This window comes from Chlorocebus sabaeus, chromosome 25 (assembly GCF_047675955.1).
Source record: "Chlorocebus sabaeus isolate Y175 chromosome 25, mChlSab1.0.hap1, whole genome shotgun sequence".
NCBI classification, from domain to species: Eukaryota; Metazoa; Chordata; class Mammalia; order Primates; family Cercopithecidae; genus Chlorocebus; species Chlorocebus sabaeus.
In genome coordinates, this window is record NC_132928.1 from 61,196,082 (window position 1) to 61,216,574 (window position 20,493).

At 40.6% G+C, this 20,493-nt stretch overlaps 1 protein-coding gene and 1 pseudogene across 1 annotated transcript in view; one reads left to right on the plus strand and one right to left on the minus strand.

Annotated features, from left to right (window-relative positions):
* The window catches only part of LOC103230639 (lymphotactin), a 196,687-nt gene that overhangs the window by 125,663 nt on the left and 50,531 nt on the right, over positions 1-20,493 (minus strand). The gene's annotated exons all lie outside the window — the stretch shown is intronic.
* On the plus strand, positions 14,562-15,491 carry LOC140710209 (glutamyl-tRNA(Gln) amidotransferase subunit A, mitochondrial-like; annotated as a pseudogene).

Consider the following 20,493-nt stretch of genomic DNA (forward strand, 5'->3'; position numbering starts at 1 on the left):
CACTAGAGAGGGGAGGAAAGAGGAATAAGGTTTGAAAAACTAACCACTAGGTTCTGGCTCACTTGCCTGAGTGACAGGATTAATCATACCTCAAACCTCAGCATCACACACTATACCTGATATGATGTGTGTGTGTGTGTGTGTGTGTGTGTGTGTATCCCCCCACCCAAATCTCACCTTAAGTTGTATTTCCCATAATCTCCACGTGTCATGGGAGGGACCTGGTGGGAGGTAATTGAATCATGGGGTTAGTTACCTTCATGCTGTTATCATGATAGTGAGTGAATTCTCATGAAATCTGATGGTTTTATAAGGGGATTTCCCCCCTTTTGCTTGGCACTTGTCCTTGCTGCTGCCATGTGAAGAAGAACCTGTTTGCTTTCCCTTCCGCCATGACTGTAAGTTTCCTGAGGTCTCCCCAACCATGCTGAACTGTGAGTTAATTCAACCTCTTTCATTTATAAATTAGCCAGTCTCAAGTATGTCTTTATTAGCAGCATGAGAATGGACTAATACCATGCCCATATAACAAATCTGCACATGGAACCCCTGAATGTAAAATTAAAGTTTAAACTATTTTAAAAAAAAGACACTGGCTCATTATAACCAAATTGTGCAACTGTTCTGAGAATGGAGTCTCAGGAAGGCGCTGCAGATTCTAGCTGCAACTCTCACGCTGGACACCAGAGAAGATTGTCTTAGTGAAATGGGAAATGAACCAGTTTTCAGGAAATGGGGAAGAAAGTAAATGAGTGCTAGGTTATACATGGCAGGATTCACTCACTCATTTAACATTTAGCAAATATCACTAGTGTCCAGTACATGCACACAACAAGAAAAAGGCACAGTCCCTCCACCCAACAAGACTATGGTCTACTGAGAGGGAAAGGCAACCAAAAGATAATTAATATACTACAGTGTGATCATTGCTACAGTGGGAGAAAGTCAAGATGGAATAACGTAATACAGGAGAAGGAAATAACTCTAAGTTGTGGGGTTGAAATAAGGCTCCTGGAAAGAAAGAAGAGGCAGGCTTGAGAAGCACATGGAATGCATGGGGGGTCCCCAGGCTGGATGGCAGAGGAGGAAGTGGAGGGGTGCAAATCAGTACCTGCGGCAGCCAGGGCTTAGTTGACACACTACCAAGAGCACCCCATCTCTCATTCTTTCCTTCTCTATCCCCTCCCCTTTCTTTTGATGGATCTTCTCCCATCAGATTTGTACACCAAAGAAATAAGCACTATAGACCACAATAAAAATGGATCCAAGTGGCTTTTTAAAAAGGCAACCTCACTTAATTAAGATATTCAGTCTCCATAACCCTGAAGAAATTCACTGGAACTGCCAGTTTTCCCAGCAGCTCAGCACCCGAGAGGGAAACTTAGATATGCAGTTACACCTATGCTGCCTTCCCTCTGTTTCACTCTTTCTCCTCTCTTATCCTTGACCCTGAGAGAGAAGAGGAAGAAAACTGAGTAGAAAGATGTAAAGGATGTGGGGATGAAAATACAAGAAAAAAGAATGGTAAGGCATGAGAAATGCTGGACTACCTCCTGCATATGGGCTATCTAAAGTGTTCCTCGGGAGACTGGGAGACCTTTCTGTTCTTTTTTTTTTTAATTGTTTTTGTTTGTTTGTTTGTTTGTTTTGTTTTGTTTTTGACAGAGTCTCACTCTATTGTCAGTAGTTGGAGTTCAGTGGCACAATCTCGGCTCACTGAAACCTCCACCTCCCAGGTTCAAGTGGTTCCCCTGCCTCAGCCTCCCAAGTAGCTGGGCCTACAGACACACGCCACCATGCTCGGCTACTTTTTTGTATTTTAGAGACAGGGTTCACCATGTTGGCAAAGATGGTCTTGATCTCCTCATGAGCTGCCCACCTCAGCCTCCCAAAGTGCTGGGATTACAGACGTGAGCCACCATGCCTGGCCAAGAGATCTTTTTTTAACAAGGATTTTCTCCCAATCCTCCTGGTTAGGAGGATGGAAAAGGAAGGTAAAGGCAAGACACTTGGCCCAGAAACACAGCAAAGGTGGTCTGGTGAGAAGGTGGCAGAAGCCATCTCTCTACTGCACTCCCTCTCCCCTGGGTCTCTCTTTCTTCTCCCCTGTCCTTGGGCAGTTGTCTCAGAGACATGAAATTCTCTGCACACTTTCCCCCTTTCTCTGACTCTTTTCTATTCTCTACCAAGTGTGATGCCTACAACAGGCCTGAGTGGCTCCCCCGCTGCTCTTACACAGGTGAACCTCCTCATGAACTCCCAGGGGGACATATGTGGAGTACTGGACGTAATCCATTTCTCAGAGACAGCAGGATCCAAGCTGTCCATTAGCAACAGCAGCATTGTGTGAGATAAAGCAATGAATGAAGACGCATATGGTGTCCTTCCTCTTGACAATATCAATGACAACACAACAATCTTCTTCCATGGAGCCTTCCCCAACCACCTTCCACCTCCCTCTGATTCTGATTTTTCTTTGTGCTGTTAGTCAGCATTTCACAGATATGCTTGCAAGATCATCTGTTTTTAATAATGATAATGTCTAATAGTAATCAAACATTTACATCTAGTATTTCTTTATCACAAAATCACTTTGCAAGGTACAGATTATTATTTCTACTTTACAGATTATAAAATACAGGCTGAAGTTTGTCCAACTGCAAAGCCTTTACTCTTTCTGCTGCTCCAAAATGTCTTATTTCCCCAACTGTAAGCACACTGAGGATAGAAATTGTGGCTCCTACCGTGTTCTAACCCAATGCAAAGAAGTTAAGAACCTTGACAAAAGTTAGACAAATTGCTACCTAGAATAACCAGTTTAGAGAAGAACATAAACGACCTGATGGAGCTGAAAAACACAGCACAAGTGAACCATACACAAGTATCAACAGCCGAATCAACCAAGGAACGGATATCAGAGTTTGAAGACCACCTTACTGAAATAAGACATGCAGACAAGAATGGAGAAAAAAAGAATGAAAAGAATGAAGAATGAAACGTGAACAAAGCATTTCCAAGAAATATGGGACTTCATAAAAGGACCAAACCTATGATTGATTAGAGTACCAGAAAGAGATGAGGTAAATGGAAACAAGCTGGAAAACACACTTCAGGATATTTTCCAGAAGAACTTCCCCAACCTAGCAAGACAGGCCAACATGCAAATTCAGGAAATACACATAACACCATTAAGATACTCCACGAGAAGATCAACCCCAAGAAACATAATTATCAGATTCTCCAAAATGGAAATGAAGGAAAAACTGTTAAGGGCAGTCAAAGAGAAAGGCCAGGTCACCTGCAAAGGGAAGCCCATCAGACTAACAGTGGACCTCTCAGCAGAAACCCTACAAGTCAGAAGAGATTGAGGGCCAATATTCAACATTCTTTTAAAAAAAAAAAAAAAAAAAGTATTTTCAACCCAGAATTTTATATCCAGCCAACTAAGCTTCATAAGCGAAGGAGAAATAAAATACAAGTAAGTGCTGAAGAATTTTGTTACCACCAGGCCTGCCCTGCAAGAGTTCCTGAAAGAAGCACTAAATATGGAGAGGAAAAACCAGTACCAGCCACTGCAAAAACACACCAAAATATAAAGACCAATGACACTACAAAGAAACTGAATCAACTAGTGTGCAAAATAATCAAATAGTGTCATGATGACAGGATCAAATTTATACATTACGATATTAACCTTAAAGTAAATGGGCTAAATGCCTCAATTAAAAGGCATAGACTTACAAATTGGATAAGAAGTCAAGACCCATCAGTGTGCTGTATTCAGGAGACCCATCTTACATGCAAAGACACACACAGGTTCAAAATAAAGGGATGGAGGAAAATTTACCAAGCAAATGGAAAGCAAAAAAAAGCAGGGGTTTGTAATCTTAGTCTCCATCAAAACAGACTTTAAACCAACAAAGATCAAAAAAGATAAAGAAGGACATTACACAATAGTAAAGTGAACAATTCAACAAGAAAAGCTAACTATTCTGAAAATATATGCACCCAATATAGGAGTACCCAGATTCATAAAACAATTTGTTAGAGACCTGCAAAGAGGCTTGGACTCCCACACAATAATAGTGGGAGACTTTAACACCCCACTGTCAGTATTAGACAGATCCATGAGACAGAAAATTAAAAAGGATATTCAAGACTTGAACTTAGCTCTGGATCAAGTGGACCTAATAGAAATCTACAGAACTCTCTACCCCAAATCAACAGAATATAAATTTTTCTCAGTGCTACATGGCACTTATTCTAAAATCAACCAAATAATTGGAAGTAAAACACTCCTCAGCAAATTTAAAAGAACTGAAATCACAACAAACAGTCTCTCAGACCACAGAGCAATAGAGTTAGAATTGAGGATTAAGAAACTCATTTAAAACCACAGAATTTCATGGAAATTGAACAACCTGCTCCTGAATGACTCCTGGGTAAATAATGAAATCAAGGCAGAAATCAAGAAGTTCTTTGAAACCAATGAGAACAAAGAGACAACGTACCAGAATCTCTGGGACACAGCTAAAGCAGTGCTTAGAGGGAAATTTATAGCACTAAATGCCCACATCAGAAAGCTAGAAAGATCTCAAATTGACACCCTAACATCACAATTAAAAGAGCTAGAGAGGCAAGAGCAAACTAATCCAAAAGCTAGCAGAAAACAAGAAATAGCTAAGATCAGAGAAGAATTGAAGGAGATAGAGACATGAAAAACCCTCAAAAACAAAAATCAACAAATCCAGGAGCTGTGGTGTTTTTTTTTTTTGAAAAAATTAACAAAATAGACCTCTAGCTAGACTGATAAGAAGAGAGAGATGAGTCAAATAGACACAATTACAAATGATACAGTGGATATCACCACTGACCTCAAAGAAATATGAACTACCATCAGAGAATACTATAAAAATCTCTATGCAAATAAATTAGAAAATCTAGAAGAAATGGATAAATTCCTGGATGCATACACCCTACCTAAACTAAACCAGGAAGAAGTTGAATCTATGAATAGACTAATAACAAGCTCTGAAATTGAGGCAGAGCTTCACGCACTGGGCTTTTTTGGTTGGTCCTGGGCTACCAACCAAAAAAGCCCAGGACCAGATGGATTCACAGCTGAATTCTATCAGAAATACAAAGAAGAGCTGGTACCATTCCTTCTGAAACTATTCCAAAAAATTTGAAAAGGAGGGACACCTCCTTAACTTATTTTATGAAGCCAGATTTATCCTGACACCAAAATTGGGAAGAGGCACAACAGAAAAAGAAAACTTCAGGCCAATATCCCTGATGAACCTTGAGGCGAAATCCTCATTAAAATACTGACAAACAGAATCCAGCAGCATATCAAAAAACTTATCCAATATGATCAAGTTGGTTTCATCTCTGGGATGCAAGGTTGGTTCAACATATGCAAATCAATAAATGTAATCTATCACATAGACAGAACCAAAGACAAAAATCACATAATTATTTCAATAGATACAGAAAATGTCTTCGATAAAATTCAACATCCCTTCATGTTAAAAACTCTCAATAAACTAGGTAGTAATGGAACATATCTCTAAATAATAAGAGCTATTTATGACAAACCCACAACCAATATCATACTGAATGGGCAAAAGCTGGAAGCATTCCCTTTGAAAACCAGTACAAGACAAGGATTCTCTCTCTAACCACTCCTATTCAACATAGTATTGGAGGTTCTGGCCAGGGCAATCAGGCAAGAGGAAGAAATAAATTATATTCAAATAAGAAGAAAGGAAGTCAAGTTGTCTCTGTTTGCAGATGACATGATTGTATATTTAGAAAACCCCATCATCTCAGCCCAAAAACTTCTCAAACTGATAAGCAACTTCAGCAAAGTCACAGGGTACAAAATCAATGTGCAAAAATCACAAGCATTCCTTTATACCAACAATATGCAAGCAGACAGCCAAATCATAGATGAGCTCCCACTCACAATTGCTACAAAGAGAATAAAATACCTAGAAATACAGCTAACAAGGGAAGTGAAGGACCTCTTAAAGGAGAACTACAACCATTGCTCAACGAAATAAGAGAAGACACAAACAAATGGAAAAACATTCCATCTTCATGGATAGGAAGAATCAATATCATGAAAATGGCCATACTGCCCAAAGTAATGTATAGATTCATTGCTATTCCCATCAAACTCCCATTGACATTCTTCACAGAATTAGAAAAAAACTATTTTAAATTTTATATGGAATCAAAGGAGACGCCATATAGCCAAGACAATCCTAAGCAAAAAGAACAAAGCTGGAGGCATCACATTACCTGACTTCAAACCATACTGCAAGGATACAGTAACTAAAACAACGTGGTACTGGTACCAAAACAGACATGTAGACCAATGGAGTAGAAAAGAGATTTCAGAAATAACACCACACATCTACAACTATCTGATCTTTGACAAACCTGACAAAAACAAGCAATGGGGAAAGGATCTCCTATTCAGCAAAATGGTGCCAGGAAAACTGGCTAACCATATGCAGAAAACTGAAACTGGACCCCTTCCTTACACCTTATACAAAAATTAACTCACGATGGATTAAAGACTTAAATGTAAAACCCAAAACCATAAAAATCCTAGAAGAAAACCTAGGCAATACCATTCAGGACAAAGACATGGGCAAAAACTTCATGACAAAAATGCCAAAAGCAATTGCAACAAAAGGCAAAATTGACAAATGGGATCTCATTAAACTAAAGAGCTTCTGCACAACAAAAGAAACTATCATCACGGTGAATATGCAACCTACAGAATGGGAGAACATTTTTGCAATCCACCCATCTGACAAAGGTCTAATACCCAGAATCTACCAGGGACTTAAAAATATTTACAAGGAAAAAAAAAAAAACCTTATCAAAAAGTGGTCAAAGGATATGAACAGACACTTCTAAAAAGAAGACATTTACATGGCTAACAAACATATGAAAAAAGCTCAACATCACTGATTATTAAAGAAATGCAAGTCAAAACCACAATGAGATACCATCTTATGACAGTCAGAATGGTGATTAATAAAAAGTCAGGAAACAATAGATGCTGGTGAGGCTGCGGAGAAATAGGAATACTTTTACAATGTTTGTGGGAACGTAAATTAGTTCAACCATTGTGGAAGACAGATTGGTGATTCCTTAAGGATCTAGAACCAGAAATACCATTTGACCCAGCAATCCCATTACTGGGTATCTACCCAAATGAATGGAAATTATTCTGCTATAAAGACACACGCACATGTATGTTTATTTCAGCAGTATTTACAATAGTAAAGACATGGAACCAACCCAAATGCTCATCAGTGATAGACTGGATAAAGAAAATGTGGTACATATACACCATGGAATACTATGCAGCCCTAAAAAGGAATGAGATCATGTCCTTTGCAAGGACATGGATGAAGCTGAAAGCCATCATCCTCAGTAAACTTACACAGGAACAGAAAACCAAACACCACATGTTCTTACTCATAAATGGGAGTTGAACGTTCAGAACACACAGACACAGAGAGGGAAACAACACACACCAGGGCCTGTTTGGGTGGGGATGAGGGGAGGGAGTTTAGAGGATGGGTCAATAGGCGCAACAAACCAGCATGGCACACGTACACCTATGTAACAAGACTGCACATTCTGCACATGTATCCTTTTTTTTTTAGAAGAAATAAAATGAAAGAAAGAAAGAAACAAAGAGAGAGAGAGAGAAAGAAAGAACAGAGAAAAAAGAAAGGAAGGAAGGAAAGAAGGAAGGAACGAAGGGAGGAAGAAGGAAGGAAGGAGAAAGAAAGAAAAGAAAGAAAGAAAGAAAGAGAAAGAAAGAAAGAAAGAAAGAAAGAGAGAGAGAGAGAGAGAGAAAAGAAAGAAAGAAAGAAAAGAAAGAAAGAAAGAAAGAAAGAAAGAAAGAAAGAAAGAAAGAAAGAAAGAAAGAAAGAAAGAAAGAAAGAAAGAAAGAAAGAAAGAGTTGGGAAAACCAGCCCCACAGCACCTGGTGGGTACCCCAAGTCCAGCAGAGACAAAGGATTTAGAAAGAGACAGAGTATGAGTTTAAAAGGCAGGCCCAGCGAAACGGAGCATCGGAGGCTTGCCCATGGCCCCGAGCTCTCTGCCTCCACCTAATTTATTGATTTACAAGCTCTTCGTTCTTAGGGTAGATGGGAGGGTTAGGAAGGGAAGAGGAAAAGGATTAATCAGTGAAGGAGAACTCATGAATCATTCAATAAAATGTATAGCAGTGGTGGTTTCTGTGAATTTCCTCGAGCAAAGGCGTGTGTCCAAACTACTTAAGATCTTCAAGTTATTGGTTCTGAAATGGGTAGGAGTGGGTTTCAGGATGAGCCAAGATGTTTGATTATACTCCACTGCTTCAAGGGAGTGTTGTTTCCCCGAGCAACCCGTGGCATGCCGCTGAGCTGTTATCCTCTCGAGGCATAAAGACATGAAGGCAATAAGGAGACTTTTCTCCTCAGAGGCTGCCCGTGGCTCCCCATGGGTGTCTCACACAGGGGAGACCAACTCATCTGCCATTCCGGAAACTCTCCCACAGAAAGAAGAAAGGAAGAACAGAAAGAGAGAAAGAGAAAAGAAAAGAAAGAGAAAGAGAGAAGAGAGGAGAGAGAAGAAAGAAAGAAAGAAAGAAAGAAAGAAAGAAAGAAAGAAAGAAAGAAAGAAAGAAAGAAAGAAAGAAAGAAAGAAAGAAAGAAAGAAAGAAAGAGAAAGAGAGAAAGAGAGAGAAAGAAAGAAATTTATCTTGTTTATAAGCCAAAAAAATAAATAAACTGTGGCTCCTACTTATTTGAATCCTCTGAAGTGCCCAGTTGTGCCCTGAATATAGGCTCAATTTCAAACATTTCTGTAGCTATTGAAAAAGAAGTTTGGTTGTAGAGGGCGATATGATAAAGGCATTAAACAAGACACACACACAGCTGCTTTCTTATCTGCAAAGCCAGCCTTTCCTCCCAAATGCACATAGTCATTAGTAAGAAGCCAAATTTAAAGCCATGATAAAATAGCCAGCCAGTTGCTAAACAAAGGCATCTTAGATAAATCTTCATTTGTTTGCATTCTACACTGAAAAGTCATCAAACATCCCCAAATAGATGGAAAGCAAGAGCAGGTATTAAACCAGAGCTGTGATTACTAAGCCTATCCAGGCAGTGACATTCCTGTGACTCTGCAAGGACAAGAAAGTCACCAACACATGCCACATGTCTTACAGACTGTCCATATGCAAAAAACAGTCCTCATGCTGATGGCAGGAGATGGAATTTGAAAAAAGAGATGCTTCTTGCATATTTCAAAGTCTCTCCAGTGATTTGAGGAGAAAAATATCAAAAATAAAGATGAAGGGCTAGCAAACTAGTAGAATGCAGAAAAGGGGGCATAAGTCCCTGTATACTAATGCTGGCTGGCTTCCCCTGCAATGTCATTTTGTATAAAGACATCAGTGAGGAATACATGACTGGGTGCAATAACTGGCCTTGACCTTGACACCAGTCCTGACCCCACTAGGTCCTCCCTGTACACTGGCCCCTGCGCTCCGTGTCTTGAGTCACCTTCCTTTGACTCGAACATTCCCATAGCTTCCTTGATGGAACACTACCCAGCGGTTTCCCACTCTGATTTTTCCCTACTGAAGGACCCTACAAAGAGCAGAAGAGAGAATGACCCACGGCCAGAGAGTACATGAACCTCTAAGTCAGCTAACCCAGTAATAGTTATGCCTTCTAGAGAGGGAGTCCACACCAGGCCATGGGGAGAAGTCATCCAGCTTCAATATCTGTAACAAAGACTTCTTTCGCTTACTTAGGAGAACGCAAGTTTAAAACAGTGAGTGAGACTTTTTTTTGGCATTGCCCAAAAGATGAAACTGCAGCCCTTTCCAGACAGAGAGATAAGCTGTGCATTCATTGACTTGCAGAGTTCAACCAAATGGAATGGTCTTGGAGTAAGGCAGTAACAGAAAAATCAGCCTTTGTGTCTGGCCTGCTTTTTAATATTCCCATTGAACTCTCAGTCTGTTAAGAATCTCATGATATATTTGGTCTAATCTCTTAGGTACAGATATCTCCTCTCAGAAGATACCCCAACAAGTAAAGGCAAATATGCCTTTCAATAGAGTGTAAGAAGAAAAGGTTGACAAGAGAAAGGGCAAGAGAAAAGGGGGCTCAGCTCTTGCACAGCCATCCTGACTGGCTATCACTGATGCTATTGCAGGGATGGCACAGTAATGCTTCACTTACCAAGTGCTCCCTGCACAAGACACCTCTGGTGCCTGCACATGAGACTAAGACTTCTCCCTTAGGGACCATTTTGCTACACCTTCCCCACGGTGTGTCTCAGAAACTCTTCTGTCATTCTCCATATTCAAATCACAACTTGAGTCAATTTATTTGCCCTTTTCATGACATGTTTAAATTTCTGTCTTGACATCTTGTCTTGACATGAGCTTTAAGGTAATATGCAGTAATATTTCTGGGATGAGAATCCCTGAGTTACAATTTTAAAATTTGTTGTTATAATAATTACTTACATGAACGTATCTTTCCTCTTTTGAATACTACCTGATTCAGAGAAACTTCTAATATTCTAAGGCGATTTTATCCTCATGATTATTTATATTATTGCCTCCAAAGTTTTTTGATCATCCACCCCTATGAGTAAAAACTTTTAGGCATGTGCCCCCAAAATATATTTACTTATAAATTTTATATGTAAGTCACTGTCAACCCATATAGTATATATTTTTAGAGCTTAATTTCTTTCTTATTTTAGATACAAATAAATAGAAACTCTAATATTTTACTCCTTTGCTGCAGTAAATTATCATACAGAAGGAATGCTTGTACCCCACTTAATGCTTGTACCCCGCTTTGGAGGATATTACATAAAAAGAAAGGGGATGTGTACGAGGCTGTGATCATTCCTGCAATGGTAGAAACAACATTCTTCTCCCACCTCAATGAACTGTTGTTCTGACAGATATACCTACAAGGTCCTCTGAGCTAATGAAAAGAAAAAAAAAAGAATTCTTCAGCCTAATTTAATGGGAAGCACTGTACCATAAACAATCTCAAATCACTATCCTGGCCATTAATTTCAGCCTCTCCCTCTTGTCGCACATGCTTTTTGGAATGACCAACTTGTAGCAAAATTGACTTGTTTGCTGTCCACCTCCCTTACTTGGTTTATCCCTTTCTGGCAGTGCTAATCGCAGTGAAATGGTCAAGTTGCAGGAGGGAGAAAGGAGGATGTTCACAAACTGGGAAAGAGTACCCAAATTATCACAAGTTGCCAGCAAAGTCACTGTCACCATCAGACCACCCAGGGAGTCAACTGTTGCCATCACTCACCCATGTGACTTACAGATCTCTCTGTTCATAAAGAGAGAAAGCAGATGAAAAGGGCTGTTTACATTAGAAAAGGAAGAGTTTAGTTTCCATGTGCCTGTGATCTAGCTTCTTTCTGTAAGTTGTAAATGTTGAAAGAAAATAGACATGGCCTGTATGCTTTCAAGCAGCACTCTCCCTGCCAGTTCTCAAAAAACATTAAATAAAAAATATTCTATAGAGATCCACCCAGCTGTTCTGACTTAAGTGCAATGCATTAGACACAACACAAAGCAAATGGAGCAAGTCAAGAGGCAGAAGGAACATTCTCACAGGCAGGGGCCTAGGTACTGCAATGCCTGCTGCCAAAATGTGACACTCCCTATTAAAACTGAAAGTCATCACCATGCCAATATCAGCCAAGTTTACCATTTGCTGTAGACCAACAAAACTACTTTGGGTTGGCAGTGGGGGCTTGGGGATTGAACTTGGTTCATGGGGCTACAAAGATGGGCAAGATCCAGACCTGCCCTCAAGGTGATTACAGTCTATAAGGCAGCTAAACTTAAGGGGAAGGAACCTGTTAAAGGGTTCATGGGCAGTCCATACTCCCACAGCTGGGTGTTTCCCTGCAGCCTCTGAAGTAGACTCTGAGTAGTAGGGAGAGCAGCAGCCATATGGACCTTATACAAGTTATACAAACTGAGCACTTTTAATGTCACCTGAGGGGCAGGGGGACTCCCTGTACTAATTATTAGGATGTGAAAGAGATGATACAAAGGCTCATATTATAATGCCTTCCTTGTCTGACTGGGGAGAGGAGCAACATCCCAAGACACCAGAAGATTAGATTATACAATCCCCCATAGTAAACCCATTCTAGGCTAACCAGCCTCCCTTGGTGGAAAGTCTGCAGGCAAATGCCAACTATTGCACAACTCTAAGAGATCATGTGAAAGTTGTCATTTAAATCATCCTTTCAATAAGAACTCCACTGGGTCTTTGGGATCAAAGGAAGCAGAGAAAGTTGGCAGGTGGCAGGAAATGCTTAGTCTCCTTGCCTGCAGAAGCTCTTGAAAATCCTGTACTCCATTTCTCATGCATGCATGGGCCTGCTTAGATCAGGCCTTGTTCTTCCAAGTAAATAATATTTAATCTTTCAACAAATATTTATTAAATGCTGTTTGTCACTGTTCTATGCCCTGGGAATACAAAAGTGAACAAAACAGATGCAAACCTCTGCCTGCATAGAGCTCCCACTAGCATACATAAGCTATATAAATGGCAGGAGCTGTAAGTGCCATGGAGAATCAGAAAGCAGAGCAGGTGGATGGGGAGGCTCCATTGCAACATCCTGCAAAGACCCTTATGGGAGTTAGAGTCTAAGGCTAGGAGGACCTGAGAGTCTTGGAATTCTTGTGGTAACTCATGCAAAATGGGATCAAGAACCAGATGATGTCAGGCCTTGTGGTGGTCATGGAGAGGCTGTGTATGTTGAGGAAGAAGGGACTGGAGTTTTGGCAGGAGCACACAGAGTTTCAGTCCCCCTTCCACTCCTCCTGTAAATCATGTGGTTGTTCTGGGGTGGGGTGGTATTATCTAGAGCACCTGGAAGCCTTAGCTTCCTCTTCATTCTTATAAAAAGATGTGGAAGCAGGGAGGAACATTAATGTTATCTAAACAATAAAGGTTGTATAAATTACTCATAATTTTCACTATCTTCTATCTTAAGATAATTATTTCCCATGATTTCAGCAAGTGACAAGTTTTTACACCGAAGCGTAGACTTTCGTCTAAGTAAATTTGTGGTTTTGCTCTGTTCCTCCCCATCCCAGGCTTGCTCTGGACAGTAACCAAGCTGTCCTGGGCTAAATGCACCATCTAGTGGTTAGCTCTGGAAATTATCTGACCCCTGCCACCTTCACTAGTTCCCTGCTCTACCCCTTCTATTTATCCCTGAGTAAATACATCTCAAATTATCTATTTACTCAGAAGTATGACCAAAAAAAATGCTTTTTTCCTCTTTCATCCATCTTTTACCATTACCTCTTACTCTTGTACACAAGTCTTTCACAATTCTCATAGAAAAACTTACAACTTCACACATAGAAAAAAAAATCACGCTTAGAGTAAGACACAGAGTACTTTCATGGCCATCCGACCTCCCTGACCCCACATTTTATGCTGTCTTCTTGCCACACCACCCAACTCACACTGGTCTTCTGCTGTTCCTGGAACCTGCCCAAGCATGGGGTTTTAAGCTTCACTTCTCTCTGCCTAGAATATCCTTCCTCCTGCAGAGCCACATTGATTACTCCCTGCTTCTTCAAGGAACTCTGTCAGCAGTGCCTTCCAAGAGATTTGCCTTGGTTAGTGTATCTAAAATCTCATCTCTTACCCCAATGTTTTTCTTCCAAACACTTATCACTACTTGATATTCAATGGTATATCTGTCTTTCATTAGTTTGTTGTCTGAATATCTCCAGAAGAAAGAAAATTCCTCAGAAACAGAAACTTTGTTTTGTCCCTCGATGTATCTCAAGTGATTCCAGGCCTGGAACATAACAGGAATTCTCTCCAGTCTCACCTCCCACCCAAAAATGTGAAATCCATTTTCATAGTCAATATACATAAGATTGATGCCTTAGAAACAGCAATAACAAGAAAAGGGAAATCTGTAGACATTCAAGTGAAAATCAGATTTACAAAGAGCCAGTGAAACCCTGAAAGTCGCAGAGACACCCTCTTTAGGATCTTCATATACTTCTTACCCTTTTTAATTAAATGTGTGTTTCCCTCAAAGACTAAATATTCAAAATAAACATGGTTTAGTTTAATTTAATTTTTGTTATATATTTTTTAAAACATTGGCATTGTACCATTAAGATCTTCAACTATTTATTTCAAATATACTCTATTTCAGCTGCATTTTCAGTTATACTTGGGCTAGGAACCTGGTCACTAGTAAGTACACTATTTCTATGTAGAGATATCCCTTGTGAATTCCAAATAACCAACTTGCAAGTGACATTTTGAATTATAACCCTGCCGCAAACTGGGAACACTCTTTAGGTGGCTTTTAAAATTTTTAGAATCCCACAGTGATGATCAAAGATGGCTGTGCCCATGTAATATCACTAGCAACTGATGACCTCTTTCTCCTCCTTGCCTGGCCCTTGTGGTGGCAGGCTGGGCACGAGGACCATGCTGGGCCAGACCCTCTGAGAAGTTTCTGCAGCACTGACACAAGGCCAGATTACACCAACAGAGCTCTGTCAAAAACGTCTCTCTCTTATCAAGAAGACCAAGTTTCTAAATGCCTATATTACTGTATCAGAAGAGGAGGCCTTTAAACAAGCTGAAGAATCAGAAAGGAGATCTAAGAATGAACAGTCACTTGGGGATTTAGATGGAATTCCTACTGCAGTAAAAGACAACTTTAGCACATCTGGCATTGAGACAGCATGTGCATCAAACATGCTGAAAGGTTATATACCATCTTCTAATGCTACAGTAGTTCAGAAGTTGTTGGATCAGGGAGCTCTACTAATGGGAAAAACAAATTTAGATGAGTTTGCTATGGGATCTAGAAGCACAGACGGTGTGTTTGGACCAGTTAAAAACCCCTGAGTTATTCAAAACAATATAGAGAAAAGAGGAAGCAGAATCCCCACAGCAAGAATGAAGATTTAGACTGGCTGATGACTGGAGGAAGCTTAGGTGGGACTGCAGTTGCTATGTCGGAGTTCACATGCTATGTGGCTTTAGGATCAGCTACAGGAGGATCAACCAGAAATCCTGCTGCCCACTGCAGGCTTGTTGGTTTCAAACCAAGCTATGGTTTAGTTTCCCATCATGGTCTCATTCCCCTGGTGAATTTGATGGATATGCCAGGAATCTTAACCAGATGTGTGGATGATGCAGCAGTTGTGTTGAGTGTATTAGCTGGACATGACACCAATGATTGTACCACAGTACAGGACCCTATTAATCCATTCATTTGGTTTGGCAGATGTGAGCAAACTATGTATAGGAATTCCAAAGGAATATCTTGTGCCAGAATTATCAAGTGAAGTACAGTCTTGTTGGTCCAAAGCTATTGACCTCTTTGAGTCGAAGGGGCCAAAGTAATTGAAGTATCCATTCCTCACACCAGTTATTCAATTGTCTGCTATCATGTACTGTGTACATCAGAAGTGGCATTAAATATGGCAAGACTTGATGGGCTACAATATGGTCACAGATGTGACATTGATGTGTCCACTCAATGTGTCCACTCATGGTTGAAGCCATGTATGTTTCAACCAGACAAGAAGTGTTCAACGATGTGGTGAGAGGAAGAATTCTCTCAGGAAACTTTTTCTTATTAAAAGAAAACTGGGAAAATTATTTCATCAAAGCACAGAAAGTGCAACGCCTCATTGCTAATGACTTTGCAAATGCTTTTAACTCTGGAGTAGACGTTTTGCTAACTCCCACCATCTTAAGTGAGGCAGTACCATACTTGGAGTTCATCAAAGGAGACAACAGAACACGAAGTTCCTAGAATGATATTTTTACACAAGCTGTAAATATGGCAGGATTGTCAGCAGTGAGTATCCCTGCTACACGCCCAAACCAAGGGTTGCCAGTAGGACTGCAGTTGACTGGACATGCATTTTGTGACCAGCAGCTTCTTATAGTAGCCAAGTGGTTTGAAAAACAAATACAATTTCCTGTTATTCAACTTCAGGAACTCATGGATGATTTTTCATCAATGATCACTCAGTAGGGCGCATCACTCAGTAGGGCAGGAAGAACTTTCTGGATTCTTCTCATTCAACCTGAGAGGAGAGGAAGGCCTCTAGAAGCTGAGCTCAAGTTCCCCCTCTGCTTAACCATAGCTCACCATTTGCTTTGTTCCAACATGACTGTTCCATATGACACAAGGAATATCTTCCAAGGCAGTTTCCTCCCAGAGTCCCGAAACGAAATTAGGAAAATGTAAATGTCTTCTGCTTCTGGCTTTCCCACATCTACCAGGTAGAAGCACGATGTAAGATTCTCACCATCTGATGTCTTCTCTCCTTCCCAAAATTCATCAGGACCCAAGGGGGAGATTTTCATTTATTTTCCTCTCTGGAATGCACTTCTGCTACTTGTGTTTCTTCTTCTCAGGGCAACAAAACTTCATGCCCAGGTTAATTGCAGAAAACGGTGTCCCCCCTATGCTACGGAATAATCTCTAAGACCTAGTTCAACTAAGCTGGCTTCTAACACACTAAAAAAGCCAAAGAAGTTTTGAAAAGCCCTTTCTAATTGGCAAGTCCTGGTTTCACAAAACTATTTAATTTTTAAAAATCAAACTAAAAGATGTTTTAAAATAATTCCTACTCTGGGCATCAAAAGCTAGATAGTTTTCCTTTTGCATTCCTGTTATAGAAACCCTAATCCTCCTTGAGGCAAATGGATGCTTCTGGCAGCACGGGAAAGAAGACACCTGAAAAAAATGCATGAGGAAAACACTCCAATAAATTGCAAAGAATAAATTCCCAGCACGGTGGTCTCAACACTCTTTTCTTGAGTGTCTAGTACGTGCCAGGCTCCAGGCAATAGCTACGCGGCCAGTGTGGCTCACTCGTGTGTGAGTGGTGTGGAGCACAGATACATAGCTGGTGCAAAAGAGTTCAGTTGGTCATCCGCTCTGCCCAGGATTTCAGTGAATTGGCTCTGAAGTATGCATGAAGTGAGACAGAGAGTCAAGGGGAGGAAGGAAGTCCAGGCAAACAGAGTGCCGTGTACAAAGGCACAGAAATGTGAAATATCTGCCCCATTCAATTGATTTCAAACAGCCTAATTGGACTCAATGTAGAGAGGTTGGGGAGCAAAGACCATAGCATAAATGATTTTCATAGCATGAAAAGGAAGAACATGATCAACTTGTGTTTAAGAAAGATCACTCTAGCTTCAGTATGGACAGAGTGGAGAGTGTTGAGAGTAGAGACCAGGAGACTAACTAATAAAGTAACAATAATAAAAATTGCTAACACAGTGGTCCCTGTGTGACAGGTATATATTTAATCCTCACAACGATAACAACCCATGAGGTAGGTGCTATTAGTGTCCTCCTTTTACAGGAGACTGAGGCTGAGAGAGGCTCGCCTTCCTAACTGCCTAACAGGCAGTCTGACTCCTGCATTCACATTCTGGCTCTGTTCTTTGCTGGCCGTATGATGCCCGCAGAGCTCAGGCTTTTGCAGCAATCCAGGTCAGGATAATGGTGACCAAGGATTGTGGTAAGCAGAATAAATCCTCGCCTACCAAAGATATCCACTCCTTAATTCCCAGTACCTGTCACTACATTAGGTTACATGGCAAAAGGGGATTAAGGTTGCAGATAGAAACTTTTAACTCACCTTAAAATACAGAGACTGTTCTGGACTATCTGGGTGGCCCAAAATAATCAAAAGGGTCCTTAAGAGTGGAAAAGGGAGGCAGAAAAAAAGGATCAGAGAAAGAAATGTGATCATGAAAGCCGGGCAGAGAGCTGTAACAATGCTGGGTGTGGAGATGGGGGAAGGGGCCACAAGCCAAGGACTACAAATGGCCTTTGGAAACTGGAAAAGGCAAAGAAGCAGATTCTCTCCTAGAGCCTCCAGAAAGAAATGCAGCCCTACCAAGTCCTTCATTTTAGCCCAATGAAATCCATCAGACTTCTAGCCTACACAACTATAAGATAATACATTTGTATTGTTTTCAGCCACTAAGTGTATGATAAATTGTTATGGCAGCCATAGGAAGTTAATAATAATGACGGTGAAGAAACCACCAACTCAAAGCACACTTTGGAGGTTAAATTCACCTCTAAAGGATTTAGAGATCCAGTAGATAACTAGTGCCTTGCCAGTTGGAATGTGGTTCCAGGATGATATGAAAGGAGATGAAATGAACTCAAAAGACTCCATTTTCGTCTCTGAATCTAAAGTCACTTAACTGATATACTGTGTTTTGATTCCTCCAAAGCATAGTCTCATCCATTTATTCCATACTTTTCTGCTTTTATTAATTTGACTTCTCTCATTCAGCCTTTCGATTTGTATCAACAGCCTCACCAGAAATTCTCTGAATTTTTTCTCTCCATTTTCTCAACCCATAATTACCAGATTCAGATCTTTAGTGGACTGAAAAAGTATCACATGATCCTTGTCTCCTTCTACCTCCTTCTGGTACATTTTCCAGTTTTCTCTTCATATGTTCTCTCAAGAAATAACTCCAATACACTCTTTGATGAGATTTTGCCTTATAAGACACAGACATCCCCCCAGGGAGCTTCCACTATCGGGGAGCCCAGGCCATCAACACTAACAATAAAGTGTGACATGGTGGAAATACTCAACCTAGTGTAAGGAGAGGAGGCCTTCAGGGAAAGCCACACGCTTCTGCATGGGTGTCTTTAGAAAGCAATTTCCCATCATACTTCTCTCAGCTTTTCTACCTTTTGATTTTTCAAGCAGGAAAATGTCTGCCTAAAAAGCTAAGAACTGGGCTCAGGCAGACTTGACAGAAAAAATGCTTGCACTTGCACAATGTCAGAATCACAGCCACCTAAGATGACCCAAGCCCTACCTTTTACTGGTCACATCAAAGGAGAAAACATAAAAAGAGGAGATATCCTGGCTTTCTGCTACTTAAATTTACTTTACAGAGGAAATAAAATAGTTCATTTAATGGGAATAAACATTCAATTTAAAGTCACAGATATATTCTGAGGAAAAAAGTTACCATCTGTTCCCTCCACTTGAATATAAGTTTGTTTTCTATATACAGAATGACTGCATCTATCCAAAAAGTATATGTTGAGCTGAGTGCTGCAACAAAGACATCAGTGACATAGTCCCTGACTTAAAATCTAGGACTTAAAATGTGCTTGAAAAAAAAAAACTAAACATACAACCTTGAAGCCCTATAATAATAATAGTCACAATACATTTTTTTAGCTCTTTTTATATATGGTTTTATCTACAGTTAAATTATAAAAGCAGGGTAGAACAAGTCTGCAGAATTCCAGAGAAAGGAGCTAGAAGGGGGTCATAGTTCTGGAAGGCTGGAGGGAGGATGCAGTGTCTCAGTTGGACCTGGAAGATGGCCCAGAGAAGCACCAGAAAATCTGAAACATCCAAAACCAGAGAAGTAGGATATTCATGAGAAGGCTGAGGGAACAGTAAATAGATCAGTTTGGCCAAAATGAAGGTTACAAGGGGAGGTGTTGCCGGATCATGGAAGACTCCCACACTTTTCAAAAGGGGTATTTGCTGGGAGCATCAGAAACCACACATGACCATGGTACAGTTTTCTTACATGTCCATTTTCTCTGAAGCTTCGGAAAGTTCAGTCTGTAAACTTGTTTTACGTATTATTTTCATGGAAATGCAAACATTGGTATATTTTTAAGTAAAATAATAGAAATTTGCATGAATGTTTAAGATAAAAACATTTCAAAGAATGTTGTCCCTTGCAGCAGGACCTCAAACCCTGAACGTTCACCTTCCCAAACTCTTTCTGCTCCCTCACTGCCAACCTCAGGCAATCGATAAGCTCAGTCAGGTGCAACTCCTCTCATTTCCCAGTTTGACTCCTCTCCCGCCGGCGGGCACTGTGCCAGCTCAGGTTCTTCTCAGTTCTCACTCAGGTTATTGCAGTTGAATCCTACCTGGACCTGCTGCCTCCCCATCATTCCTTCCTCCTCTCCTTCTACACTACGCCCAGGGTTCCAGGGTGGTCTTTCTTTCTTCTTCATTTTTTTTTTTTATTTTGTTTGCTTGTTTTTTTTGAAACGGTGTCTCTCTCTGTCACCCAGGCTAGAGTGCAATGGCGCGATCTTGGCTCACTGCAACCTACAGATGTGAGCCATGCGAGCCACCGTGCCTGGCCTCCTTCTGGTATTTTTTTTTTTTTTTTTTTTTTTTTTGAGACGGAGTCTCACTCTGTTGCCCAGGCTGGAGTGCAATGGCCCGATCTAGGCTCACTGGAACCTCCACCTCCCAGGTTCAAGTGATTCTCCTGCCTCAGCCTCCTGAGCAGCTGGGACTATAGGCGTGTGCCACCATGCCTAGTTAATTTTTGTATTTTTAGTAGAGACAAGGTTTCACCATGTTGG